Below are 14,387 nucleotides of genomic sequence, written 5' to 3' on the forward strand. Positions count from 1 at the left end.
TTTTTTAGATTTTATTTATTTATTTGACAGACAGAGAGATCACAAGTAGGCAGAGAGGCAGGCAGAGAGAGAGAGAGGGAAGGAAGCAGACTCCCTGCTGAGCAGAGAGCCTGATGCAGGGCTCCATCTCAGGACCCTGAGACCATAGCCTGAGCTGAAGGCAGAGGCTTTAACCCATTGAGCCACCCAGGCACCCCAACTTCTCACATTTTTAACACTAGTTCTTTATCTTAATTGGCATCTCTTCTGCATTCCATTGATCACTTTCTCCTGAAGATTTGTTCTGAATATCTACCTAACCACCTCACCATTTCTCCTCAGGGTCCTATGGAATCCTCCTCTGTGAAATTAAATTCTGACCTCCCTACAAGGCTCTCCTTGACCTTCTTTTGAGAAACCAGACTTCATCAAAATATAAAACTTTTGTTCATCAGAGAGACCATTATGAAAAGAAAAAAACAAGACACAGACTGAAAGAAAATATTGCAATACATATATTTGACAAAGGATTTGTTTTTAGAACATGAAAAGCCATCTACAAATTAATAATAAAAAGGCAAAACCTGGGCAAAACACTTGAATGGACACCTGACAGAAGTTCTATGAATGACCTGTTAACATGTGAAAAGTCAAATACAGTATTACCCTGCAATCTAGCAATTTTCCTACATCTTTACCCAAAAGAAATAGAAAACACTCTAAAAATACTCTGAAAATGCATTTTTATTCATAGTAGCCAAACACTGGTAATAACGCAAAGATCCATCAACAGGATAGATGTACAACTGTGATGTGCTTATACAACAGAATACTGCTCAACAGTAGAAAGAACTACTGACCCACAGCAACAACATAGAGGAATCTTGGAAATATTGTGCTTACAAGGGTCCTGCAGTTGGCAAAATAACAGCCCCTCAAAGATGTCCAGATCCAAATCCACATAATCACGTGGCAAAATGACCATCATGTGATGAAGGTTGAGGACCTTGAAATGGGGAGAGAACTCTGGATCACTCGAGTCCTTAAAAGCAGAGAAGCCCTCCTTGCTGTGGTCAGAGGAAGATGTTACAATGGATGAACGGTCAGAGACACAACATTGTTGACTTTGAAGATGGTGGAAGGGACAACCAAGCCAAGGAATATGGGTGGTCTCTAGAGGCTAAAAGAAGGCAAGGAAAGAGACTTCTCTAGGGAAAGGAACAAAGCTTGGCCAACACCTTGACTTTGACCCACTGAGAACACTTACTGATAATAAACTTCTGTGGTCTTAGGCAGTTAAGTTTGTGGTAATCTGTTACACCAGCAACTAGACACAATCTTCAATGGTTTTCTTATTTTGAGAGTTGATTCAAGCATATGTTTCTTTGTTTTTTTAATTCCTTCAAATAAATATTTTCCTACTTTTTTTGTTTATTTCTGTGTTTGTGTTTTTACTCCTAGCCTTTCTATTTCTGCTCATCTGTCTGTGCTCTGTGGCTGTCCAGTGGCCCTCTATTCATTTGTACTGCCTTTTCTCTTCTGCTTGGTGTCTAACTCTCCAGTATGTTTTCTTTAGGCACACATTGGTGTATATGCTTTGAGTAGAATTATGCCTCATGATCATAATCTGGGTTGATAACCTGGGACCAGAAGATCAGTTTCTATGTCTTTGAATATTGCTTTTCATCATTTTAATGGCTAGTGCATAGATTAAAAATTTAATCAGTTCCCCACTTTCCACATTTAGATTGTTCTCAGTTTTTCACTTATAGATGACACTTTGATCAACACTTTAGTAACTATATACTTAGGCTCATTCATTATTTTTTCCTTAGACTAAATTCATAAATTGCTGGGTCAAAGAAAATACAAAATGCTAAGTCTTTCAGTATGCAATTTCCAACCAACCAATCAACACAAAGATTATATTAATTAGGACATAGCTTCTGCAGAAAATACAAGACAATATTAGCACATCAATCAGTTTTTTTTTTTCTTATACTCTCCTACCAACCAATCATCGGGAATGGAAACATTCTGAACTGTTTTCCTAAATAAAAAATTGGAAATAAAATAGAATGAGCTCACATGTTAACAATCAGATACAAAACAAGTACCTACTTTCTGAAATGTCACCTTTATCAAACTAGTGCTCTTTGAGGCCCCCTTACAATGTAGTGCCTGTTTTGTAAAAGCACATTTGTTTGGTTTTGAGGTCTGACTGTGCAGGGGGCCGGGGGCATTCTCATCCTCTTTTGTGCTCTGATTCTCCCTAACAATGCCGACTAAGCACTTTGTTTTCAACCACAGGGTCTGGGCTCTGCATAGTTATACCATGCCTTTTAGATTAAATCTGATTTCTTCCTTCAAGTGGATACTTTATTCTTATAGCAAGCAGGGTGTAGAGTTCAGAGAAAGGAGATCCTGTTTTATAATGTTTATTAATGTCTTAAAACTTGTGCCCATCTGTTCTGAGTCTGAAAGAAATCAAAGTTAGGCTTACAGAAATCAGGCACAGTGAATCAATCAATTAATTAACCTTTGTTGACTGCCAACAATGCGTAAGGCAACAGGAATAACAAAATCAGAGAGTAAACTTAAAATACATTGGTAAATATTCTACTTTCCTTTAGTTTTAGTTGCTTTTCCTGGAATATTAGAGGAATGTTTAAGTTTGCATTGTGTTCTTCTAGATGCTTCTTTTTTTCTTAGCCTGGAGGAAAACCATGGTAGCTTTTAAACTTTCTTGTTTTTAGTCAAAAGATGCTTTCCAAAATTAAGGAAAATGGAGTTTGCCATATGGGTATCGCCTTTATATGTCTCCTCTTTTGCCTATTTTTCTATTCAGGTGTTGTCCTTTCCTTACTGATTTGTAGGAATTCTTAAAGTATTTTTGATATAGATTCTTCTTTGTATGTGAGACATCTTCTCTCAGTTTGCAGTTCATCTTTTTATTTTCTTTAACATGTCTTTTGATGAATACAGGTTTTTAATTTCATTATAGTTAAATCCATCACATTTCCATTTTATAGTGAGCTTTTTTGTGTCCGGTGTTTAGGAAATCCTTCCCTACCCTCAAGACCTAAAGGTATTTCCCCATGTTTTCTTCTAAAAATTTTAAAGTTTTTCTTTTGACATTTGAACTCTTAATCCATCTGTAGTTGATTTGCGTGTCTGATGTGAGGTAGGAATCTGATTTGCTTTTCGTATGGATAATCATGTTTCCCTGTCCCATTTCTTGAATCCCTCATAAATAATCAAGAAATGCAAATGAAGACCATAAAGAGATACGAATTTATGTCCATTCGATGGGGAATAATTAAGACATCTGGTGATACCAAGTTCTGAAGAGGACAGATCAATAGGATGTCTTAACGTGTCGCTGGTGAGAGCATAAGCTGCCACGACTGCTTTGGAAACGGGTATGGCATTGTCTTGCAACGTTGAACGTTCCCACACCCTATCACCAACCCACATTCCATTCCTGGTTCTAAACCAAAGACAGTTCCAGGTATGCACCAGGAGAGAGAACCACCTATGAAAATCTCCAATGCAGCTCTCTTTATCACAGCAAGAAATGTGAAAGCCTGAACTCCAGTGTCCGGCAGGCCAGATAAATAAAGGCTGGTGTATTCATCGCATGAAACACTACAGGGTGCTGAAGATGAATGAATCACAGCAGCCACAACAGTAGGAATGACTCTTGGTAATAGAAAACTAAATGGAAACAATGTCCCAGAAGATTAAATAGGGCATGATATCTTCTCCAAAAGAGTTACAATTAAAACTAATCATTATATGGTTTGCACACATGTATATGTGACTTAAAAATATTTTTTAAATCAAGAATGAATAAAAATAAAAATACAAAGTTTTGAATTGTGGTTACATCCAGTGGGAGTGGATGAGGTAAGTGGGTGAGGTCAGGTGCACTCGAAAGATGGAAGATGATGGTCGGTGTGTTTCTTCTCTAATTGGATAGTGAGCTCATGGGTGTTCATTATATGATCAATAAATAAACATCCAAGTAGATACAATAAAAGAGGGCTGAGCATGGACCAGAGATGAGTGGGAGGTAAACCAAGGGTAATGAGTTCAACTTAGTGCCTGAGATCCATTGAAAATACAGTCGGGGGAGAAAATCCACACAGACCCTTTGTGAAAGGAGCTGGCGTAAGGTTTGAGGTCATGGTGCTTAAACACAACGATCAAAAGTGTTAGGGATGAGGAACAGGTATGAACAGATTGAAATTCCTCACCCTAGTAATTTTTTCCACCAGATCCTGATTAGCTGATAGTTAATAAATATGCAGTCTGGCTAAATTCTATGTGTTTGGGGGCCTATTCAGACCAGAGTGGGGGAAAAAAAAAAAAAAAGTCTATAAATCAATTCTCCAAGTAGCTGCTGGATTGAAAGAGAAGCAAGCTGACTAAGAACACTCCAGATTCTTTATGGACTGCCATTAGAGCACAAGAATAAGTTAAAGATTGAGTTTCCAAACTTTGAATCATAAAAGCGGCTTACATTTTCCCATGATCTTACAGTTTACATAGTGTTCTCATATAATGCTTCATTTGATCATGGGGCAAGAAGCCTGAGAACTTATAAAAAATCGAGGCTGTCAGATGTTTGTGACAAAAAAGTAACAATAAAAGTAAAACTGACTTCTGATGTTCCTTCAAAACCGAGTCTCTGGATAAAAGTTAACTAAAGGCATCCCAAAAAGTGGGATGTAAATTTCAGCGTGATCTTCTTGTGCTTCAACTTCTTTAAGTCTTCATCTCAACAGGAAGTTATCTTACTGCTGTTCTAAAATTCCAATTCAACAAATATTTGTTGAGTGGCTAAAATATGCAGGGACTGTGCTTGGATCCAGGAATAAAAAATGAACAAGGAGGACAGTAACCATGGAGCTGTAGAGAAACATGTTGAATATAATTAATATATTTCTATTTTAATTTTTAAAAAATGTATCATGTGTGGGAGCACCTGGGTGGCTCAGTGGGTTAAGCCTCTGCCTTCAGCTCAGGTCATGATCTCAGGGTCCTGGGATCAAGTCCCACATTGGGCTCTCTGCTCAGGAGAGAGCCTGCTTCCCTTCTTCTCTCTCTGCCTGCCTCTCTGCCTACTTGTAATCTCTCTCTGTCAAATAAATAAATAAAATCTTTAAAAAAAAATGTATCATGTGTGGTATCTTCTACAAAGCTTTATTTGGTGTTACCTGGAACACATCCGGTGAAGTCAATAAGCGCTTCTATGTCCCCAGTGGACCTTGCCGTGTTTCCTTTAGAGTATCCATCCTGCTGACTTGCAGTTATTTGTAGATGTGTCTATAGCAGACGCTTGTTACCTTTGTTCTGGCCAGGATTTTTTCTTCTCAGAAACTCCTTTCTCCACTTTTTAGGGCTGTCAGTTACCTGGCCCCCACCTCTCCCACACACAGGGGAGGCAACCCACACAACAACCACAGTCTTGACCACACATCGGGGTGGATCTGTGGCCCACGCCTCTCTCTGGAAGCTTGATTTGGACCCTGGAAGAGAAAGAATTCATCTCTCTTCCTCAAATTACTAGTACTAACATCACAGACACCTAGAACTTTGGCTCTGTAGGAGAATCTAAGAACCCATTGGAGAGCAGAGTTACAGGATGAACAAAGACTTAATTCTGATGCTACACTTGAAGCCTGAATCCAGTGGTGTCTGAAGCCCACATCCTGGAAATTTCCAGTTAAAAGAACCAAATAGGGCGCCTGGGTGGCTCAGTGGATTAAGCCGCTGCCTTCAGCTCAGGTCATGATCTCAGGGTCCTGGGATCGAGTCCCGCATCGGGCTCTCTGCTCGGCAGGGAGCCTGCTTCTCTCTCTCTCTCTCTGCCTGCCTCTCTGTCTACTTGCGATCTCTCTCTGTCAAATAAATAAAATCTTTAAAAATAAATAAATAAATAAAAGAACCAAATATGTTGACTTCTAACTTCAGCTTGTTAGATGATGGAGGAGCTATGGGTAAGGCTTAATGGGCGCCACGTTGACCCTGCTCACACAGCATGCATAATACCTGGATGAAGGTGCTCAGCTTCTAGAACAGGTGCATGTAACCCTAGGTGCACAAACTCCCAGGAAGTTCCATGAGAGGACATGTATATGCAGATTTTGGGGGTGAAAAAGTAATACCTGTCATCGGAGTATTGCTTTGAGTATCAAAGATGGTCAAAGGAATCGCAAACCAAAAAAATTCAAGAACTCCCCCTGGTGTAAAGGCTCTGACTAGCAAACTCAGCCTGGTTTCACTGACAGCAGTCATCACATCTAGAGGCATAGAGCCAGAGGAGAAAGAGCTTTGCAAAAGCTTTCCAAGCCGAGAGGATGCAAAAGCTTGCTATATTCCAGATAAAAGCATGCCATGTTCATTTGGTTGGTTGATTTTTGTATGGAAGGATGCCTTCTGGTTTGTTTTTCCAAGCCCACTGAGGGATAAAGCCTGGCAATGTGAGATAAGACAAGAAATCCAACTCCTCCGGACCCCACCCCGCACCCCGTATCACATGACAGAATGCCTCCTGGGCTCCCTCGCAGTCCATGCGATCCCTTGAGCACTGACCAAACCAAATCTAATTCTCTTATTAATCTCTAACTGCCATTATTTTTTATTTCTTTTTTGTCATGATAGTGGTGGCAGTAAAACACACATAATAGAACATCTTGACCATTTTCAAGGGCCCGGTTCAGTGGCGGTTAAGTACATTCACGTTGTTGCGCAACCCTCCATTCCCAGAACTCGGTTTCCTATGACTGCTATAACAAACATTACCACAAATGTGGTGGCTTACAACAACAGAAGTTTATTTGCTCACAGTTCCAGGGGCCAGGAGTCCAAAATCAGGGTGTCAGCAGAACATGCTACCTCCAAAGACTGTAGAGGAACATCCTTCTGTCTCTGCCTGCTTTCGGTGGCCCCAGACCTTCATTGGCTCATGGCTTTATCATTCCTGTTTCTGCCTCTGTCCTCCTACGATCTTCTCTGATCACGGGCCTTCTTTTCTTTCTCTTACAAGGACATCTAGTCTTAGGATTTAGGGACCCTCCTCTGGGTAATACAGGATAATCTCCTCCTCTGGGTAGTCCAGGTTAATCTCATCTTGATATTTTTAATTAATTTTGCAAAGACTCTTTCTCCAAATAGGTCATATTCCCAGGTTCTGAGGGTTGGGACATGGACCTGTCTTTCTGGGGGTCACAATTCAACCCACTGCCGCTGGGTTACCCTAGAAGCAAATGCCGTATGAGGAAACTGATCTCAGGAAGCACCAACAGGAGAGCAGGAAGTGTCAGGGAAGAGAAGAAAGCCAATATGGAATGCCCTAACACGTCAGTACTGAGAAACGAGTAGCACTCACTTCCATAGGGAACCCTGGGGAGATGGCATTGAACACACCTCAGGACTACCCCACCTACAAAACAAAGATGCTCAGAATCTCTCGTCACTGACTGAAGGCTGTCCCCAGGGACATCAACTCCCTGACACTTGTCTCCCTCACACTCAGGCTAAGGGAAAGCTCTTGGAGACAGTGATATATATTTGCAATAGGACACCATCGTCACATCCTAAAATGCTAGTGCCTCCCAGGAGTGGGTGTGGCATGGATAGTATCTGCCAGGAAGCAAGTCAGGAAGTTTCCACTTTATTGCTTATAACAAGACGAAGAAGGAGCTACTAGAGTTGTCCACTGATAGATCATTAAAAGAATATTTGATAGAATATCACTAAAGGTAAGGGGTGCCTGGATGCCTCAGTCATTAATTGTCTGCTTTGGGCTCAGGGGTCCTGGTATCGAGCCCCACATCAGGCTCCCTGTTCAGCAGGAAGCCTGCTTCTTCCTCTCCCATTCCCCCTGTTTGTGTTCCCTCTCTCACTGTCTCTCTCTGTCAAATAAATAAATTTAAAAAAAATTTTTTTTTTTTAAGAAGACTATCACTAAGGCATTTGGGGCACAAAGCTGGGAAGAATGTCAAAGAATTGAGTGACATTAGCATACAAACTACTTCCATTCTCCTTCGCACATTTATTTGGACAAAACCAATCATTATATATATCGATTATAGATACGTAGAGTTAAAGATACGATCTTGGAAAATGGGGATAAGTAGGGATATTCGATGTTTATCACTGAATACATGAGCCAAGATTTTAAAAGACCAATAATATTTTACTTTACATTGAATACTTCTGAAAATATGTAGCATATTTACTTGTTTTTAACACAGAGCCTTAGGGTCACTGCAGATTTTTAAATTTCTAATTTGAATTTATGTAAGTATTTTTGTTCTGGAGATTGAAGATACTGTGATAAAAAAAAATCTTAATTTGGAAAGCAAACATAGGTTTAAAGAGGAAAAAATGATGTATAATGTCTTGCTCTTAATAAAGTACTTTTTCTTTTTTTTATGGATGAATTTAGATTTCACTGGATAAGGGTAAAAGAGTGATATTGTTGTTTTATTTTAAAATATAAGAATTTATAAAACCCAGGAAATACTCTCCTTTGCAATTCCATATAGACACAATGAAAACTTTTACAAACCCCTCTAAAATTCTTTTTGGAAACATATAAACTAACCTCTATATCCAAATCCCTAACTTCCAGGAAAGAGATGACCCCGTGTGGGGCAGATAACTTCCCCTGGTGGAATCCACTGTGGCCAGTGACGTGGGATCACAACCCTTGCTGGGCACTCGCCACCATCAATAGTTTTCAGAGAAGAGGGTGGTATGTTAGAAAAGTTTGCCTACCTAAGGAAGGTTTTTATTTAATATGAAAGTGGTTTTTTATACACAGACCCTAGTGAACTGAATTTTCTGTTTCATCCATTCTTTTTTTTTTTTTAAGATTTTATTTATTTATTTGACAGAGAGAGAGATCACAAGTAGGCAGAGAGGCAGGCAGAGAGAGGGGAAGTAGACTCCTCGCTGAGCAGAGAGCCCGATGAGGGATTTGATTTCAGGACCCTAAGATCATGAGCTAAGCCAAAGACGGGGGCTTAACCTACTGAGCCACCAGGACACCCCTAATCCACTCTTTTAAACCAATTTTTTTGAGGGAGTGGACTGCGGCCACTCAGAAATATATCGGGACCAACTCTCCCCCCAAAACTCTGAGGCATGCTGATTTTCAGAGACAACGGAGGACGCTGGATAGGCGGCCGCCCCCATTACCTCCGTCTCTGCTTAGGCTGAGAAGCAGGTCAGCTCTTTGTTCGTGGAGGGAAATGCTCAGCACATGAAGTATCACATAAACCTCCCTCATGTAATAAATTTCCATCCTTCTTCCAGGCAGCAGGCCAATGTGTATTTTAGATTCCTTCTTGAGCGTCTGTCAGCGTCTCCACCTCTTATTTCATAAGCCAACCTATATTCTGCTCTTATATTTTTAATCAGGTTGAGTAATGCAGCTACCATTCTAGGACAAAACTGGATTGATTTGCTGTGACTATGAATAACGCAACAGGGAAGAAAAAGGAAAGGTGTACAGACAGTGTGTCTCCGGAGAGGTTCATGAGATTGTCTGAGGCACATCAGGCTCCAATGCGGTGTTTCCCAGAATTGCAGACATTTTTGTACTCTCTTCATGAATTTTATTATATCCACTTACTACCTGTGCTTTAAAATAAAAAAAAAGGAAGAAAGAAAAAAACCCACCTCTTTAAAGTGTGGCTCAGTTGGTTAAGCAGCTGCCTTCGGCTCAGGTCATGATCCCAGCGTCCTAGGATCGAGTCCCATATCGGGCTCCTTGCTCCGCAGGAAGCCTGCTTCTCCGTCTGACTCTGCCTTCCACTCTGTCTGCCTGTGCTCGCTCTCGCTCACTCTCTCTGACAAATAAATAAAATCTTAAAAAAAAAAAAACAACTTTTAAAGTGTACAATTCCATATTTTTAGTATATGCAGAGTTGTGCAACCATCACCATAATCTAATTTTAGAACATTTTCATCCCCTACAGAAGAAAGCCCATATCCATTAGCAGTAGCTCCCCCATTCCTCCCACACACCTACTCCCCAGCCCTAAAGAACCATTAATCTATTTTATGCCTCTGTGGATTTGCCTGTTCTGACTTTTCATAATTCGTAAAATTTGTGACTGGCTGATCTCAAGGTTCATCCATGTCATAGCATGAATTAGTACTTCAACCCTTTTTATGGCCAAATAATATCTCATTAAATGTATATTCCACTATATTAGTCAGAGTCCCCCCAGAGAAATAGAACCGACAGAATATATATAGAGAGAGAGAGAACCCAAGATTTATTCTTAAGGAATTGGCTCATGTTTGTGGAGGATTGATGAGTCCAAAATCTGATGGAGTAGGCTGACAGTCTGGAGATCCAGGGAAGAGTTGGAGTTGGAGTCCAAAGGCAGTATGCTGGCAGTATTCCTTCTTGCTCAGGGTAAGTCAATCTTTGGTCTTATTTAGACCTTCAACTGATTGGATGAGGCCCACCAACATTTGGGGGCAACCTGCTTTACTCAGAATCCACCATTTATGTATGTATGTATGTATTTATTTATTTGTCAGAGAGAGAAGGAGCAAGAGGGGGTGGCAGGCAGAGGGACCAATTTAAATGTTATTGCATCCAGGGGCACCTGGGTGGCTTAGTCATTTGAGTGCCTGACTCTTGGTTTCAGTTTAGACTATGATCTCAGGGTTGTGGGATCAAGCTCCGCATCAAGTTCTAGCTGAGCATCAAGTCTGCTTGTCACTCTCCCTCTGCTCTTTCCCCTGCTCTTTCTGTCTCTCTAAAATAAAAAATAAATTTTTTTAAAATTTAAAAATAAAGAAGCAAAAAATAAATGTTAATCACATCCAAAAAATACCTACACAGAAACATCCCTAATAAAGTTTGACCAAATATCTAGGCACCACATCCCAGCCATGTTGACACATCAGATTAACCACTGCAACCACATTTTATTTATCTATGCAGCAGGTGATGGGAAATTTGTGTTGTTTCTTTTTGTCAGGTACAGATGTTTGTGTGGACATATGTTTTCATTTATCTAGCATTGAAATTGCTAGGTCAAGTGGCAACTTCATGCTTTACATTTTGAGGACCTGCCAAACTCTTTCCCAAAATAGTTGTGTCATTTTGCATTACCCCCAGCACTGTGTGAGGGTTCCAATTTCTCCATAAGTTTGCTAATACTTGTCATTATCTTTTTTATTATAACCATTCTAATAGGTGTGAAGTGGTATCTCATTTTCATTTCCCTTATGACTGATGATATCAAGTGTCTTTTCATTTATTGATTGATTGGCCTTTTGAATATCTTCTTCAGAGAAACGACCATTCAGATTCTTTGCCCATTTGTTAATTGGGTTATTTCTCTTTTTATTATTAAGTTGTAAGAGTTCTTTATAGATTCAGAATACAGGTCCTAGGGTCACCTGGGTGGCTCAGTGGGTTAAGCCTCTGCCCTCGGCTCAGGTCATAATCTCAGGGTCCTGGGATCGAGCCCTATATAGGGCTGTCTGCTCAGCAGGGAGCCTGCTTCCTCCTCTTTCTCTGCCTGCCTCTCTGACTACTTGTGATCTTTCTCTCTCTGTCAAGTAAATAAAAAAAATCTTTTAAAAAAATAAACCAACCCCTCCCTACTTAAAAAAAAAAAAAGAATACAGGTCCTATATCTGATAGCTAATTTGCAAATATGTTCTACCATTCTGTGGGTTATTTTTTTCATTTTCTTAATGGTATAGTTTGGAGCACTGAAGTTTTTACTTTTGATGAAATCCCATTTATTCATTTTTCTCTTTGTTGCTTATTCTCTTGGCTTCATATCTGAGAAGTGACTGCCTAACTGAAGGTCTCAAAATCTACTTTTATGTTTTCTTCCAAGAGTTTTATAGTTTCAGCTCATATACCTGTGTTTAATTTTGAGTTAACTTTAATTTTTACATGTGGTGTAAGGAAGGTATCCAACTTCATTCTTTTGCATGTAGCTGTCGGGTCAACCCAAAACCTGAACTTACACATTTATTTACTTAATTTTGCCTAAAATCCCCTAAAATTTTTATGTAAACAAATTATTTTAAAAAGAACATGCAACAGCACTAGCGTAAGTGAAAAACAATTGTAATTCGCCATAAAAAGAAGAGAACATAAGAATAAATACTCAGGGAAAAAAAAGTACAAAAATACTAAAAAAAAAAAATAATAAAGTTTTTTGAAAACCTTTAAAATTTTAGAGACACAGGTGACTAATGTTAAAAATGGGGACCAGCAAGTGTTAGGGAAGTAGTAGAAATACACTAACACCAAACCAAGATGTTCCCTGTAAGAAGGACTAATGAATGGAATTAAAAAGGAAACACTCATCTCACTGAGTGATTTGAGGTGAATTAGTGCCTCCCTGTGAATGAACAGGTGAGTAGTTATTCCTGAGCACCCTCAGCTTGGATCCTATCCTAGGGGAAGCACTTCTCTGCACCAGTAGCATCAACAGGAATGGAAAGAACCTGTGTTGGGGAGAGAGCCGGGATTTGATCCCAGGGATTTGACCTGAGTCTCAGCCAGGTACTCAGCCTGTCGTATTTTGTTGCTAAGGTATAGATAATCTCTTCCCCAGGGGTGGTGTGAGGATTCAGTACTACGGTATATGGAAGGCAGTCCAACACAGAGTGGGCATACCTCTTGGGAGCGTCCTCTTGGCATTCTTGCCACTTCCAGAAACACAGAGAATCCAGTACCCATGCAGTGTGTCCCAAAATGTGGCCCGAATCCCCCGGAAGAGGAGCCACCCCCAAACTCAGTGACTCCACTGCACACAGTTTGGGGATCTGTCCCACAGACCTGCCTTGGGTCTGGACACTTCTGCTCTGACAGACTGGCCTTAGTGAATTTTCCCAGCTGAATCTGAATCCAACCCATACCTGAAAGACACAGCCTCTGACAACCATTCCCAAGGTCATCGTAAGATTCGGGGAATTTGGTTTAATGAATGACAGGGGAAAAAAGCTTAAAGACCGGAGAATCCAAACACACTGCCCAAGTTCAACTTTTCCTCTGCCCCGTTCTCCTCCCCTTCCCAACCTCTGGTGGCAGATACTAAGAAGCAGAAATGAGATGCAAAGACCGTTGGTGGGTTGCAGAAAGGTGACGAGGGAAGCCGGGATGGAAAATCCCAATTAAGACTAATCAGCCTCTGAAAACCACAAGCTGATTCATGCTAGGAAGGCTGCTGAGCCCCTTGAGACTGAGACCGTGACCATGGCAGGCACTGTGGGGTACAGATGCATGAGGCGAGGCAGGAACCCCACGTGAGAAACCTCTCTGCCCCTGTGGGGACACGAACTGCCTGTCATATCTGCAAAGAAGAGGTCCCAAGATGCGACCTCTGGTCTGAGTTCAGGGGAAGGGTAGGGAGGGGAAGAGTGACTGGTGCGCTAATGAGGGAGAAGAGGGAGCAGACAAGGAATGGGTGGGGAGGCTGGACAACTAAGGGTCACGGCAGGATGGAGGGGGGCACTGGGACGGAGAAGGCAGAACGGAAGCAGAGCATTATAAACTTGGTGTTTCCTAAAAAAAAAAAAAAAAAATCAACTAATTCCTTTGTCTTCCTTTGGGCCCTGTATTTTGGATTCCGGTTGGCAGATGGAATCCTGACAGCAGTCCTGAGCCTACATGGTCTCCTGGTTGGCATTTGTTAATTAAGAAATCTACTGAAGGGGGCGCCTGGGTGCCTCAGTTGGTTAAGAGGCTGCCGTCAGCTTGGGTCATGATCCCAGGGTCCTAGGATCAAATCCTGCCTCTGGCTCCCTTCTCATTGGGAAACCTGCTTCTCCCTCTGCCTCTGCTCCCCCTGCTTGTGCTCTGTCTCTCTGTCAAGTAAATTATACATATATATGAATAAATTATATATATATATAAGAAGCTACTGACAGAAGAGAAACAGGTGACGGAGGCAGGAGGAATAGACAAAATTCTAATCAGAGCCATTTAAAACTGACCACACAAAGCTGGGGACTGAAAATATTTGGAAGAAAAACTCCTACCAGCTTGTCCTCCTGCAGCAGCTTGCCTGAAAAATGCATACTCAGACCTGCCCTGGTGTGTATTTTGCACCCACGAAGGGACCCGTACAGGACTGCCTGTGACAAGTCTCCTTGGAAGCGGGCGGCCTTTCAAGTTTGCCACTTTCTTCTATCCTGTGTGAACTTCAATCCCAAAACATTACATGCGGGGGGGACCAGGGTATGGTGTTTAGAGAGGGGGAGAAAGCCGGGTTGAAAGGCTGGGTGTCTGGAATTTCCTTTACACGTTCCAGGAAAAAAGGGGGGAAAAGGGTGAGGAGAGGAGGGAACAGGTGAAATCAGATCGGCAGCCGCCGCCGCCCGTCCGATGGATGAGGACCCCAGTT

The sequence above is a fragment of the Mustela nivalis genome (assembly GCF_964662115.1).
Source record: "Mustela nivalis genome assembly, chromosome: 15".
In the NCBI taxonomy this organism is placed as follows: Eukaryota; Metazoa; Chordata; class Mammalia; order Carnivora; family Mustelidae; genus Mustela; species Mustela nivalis.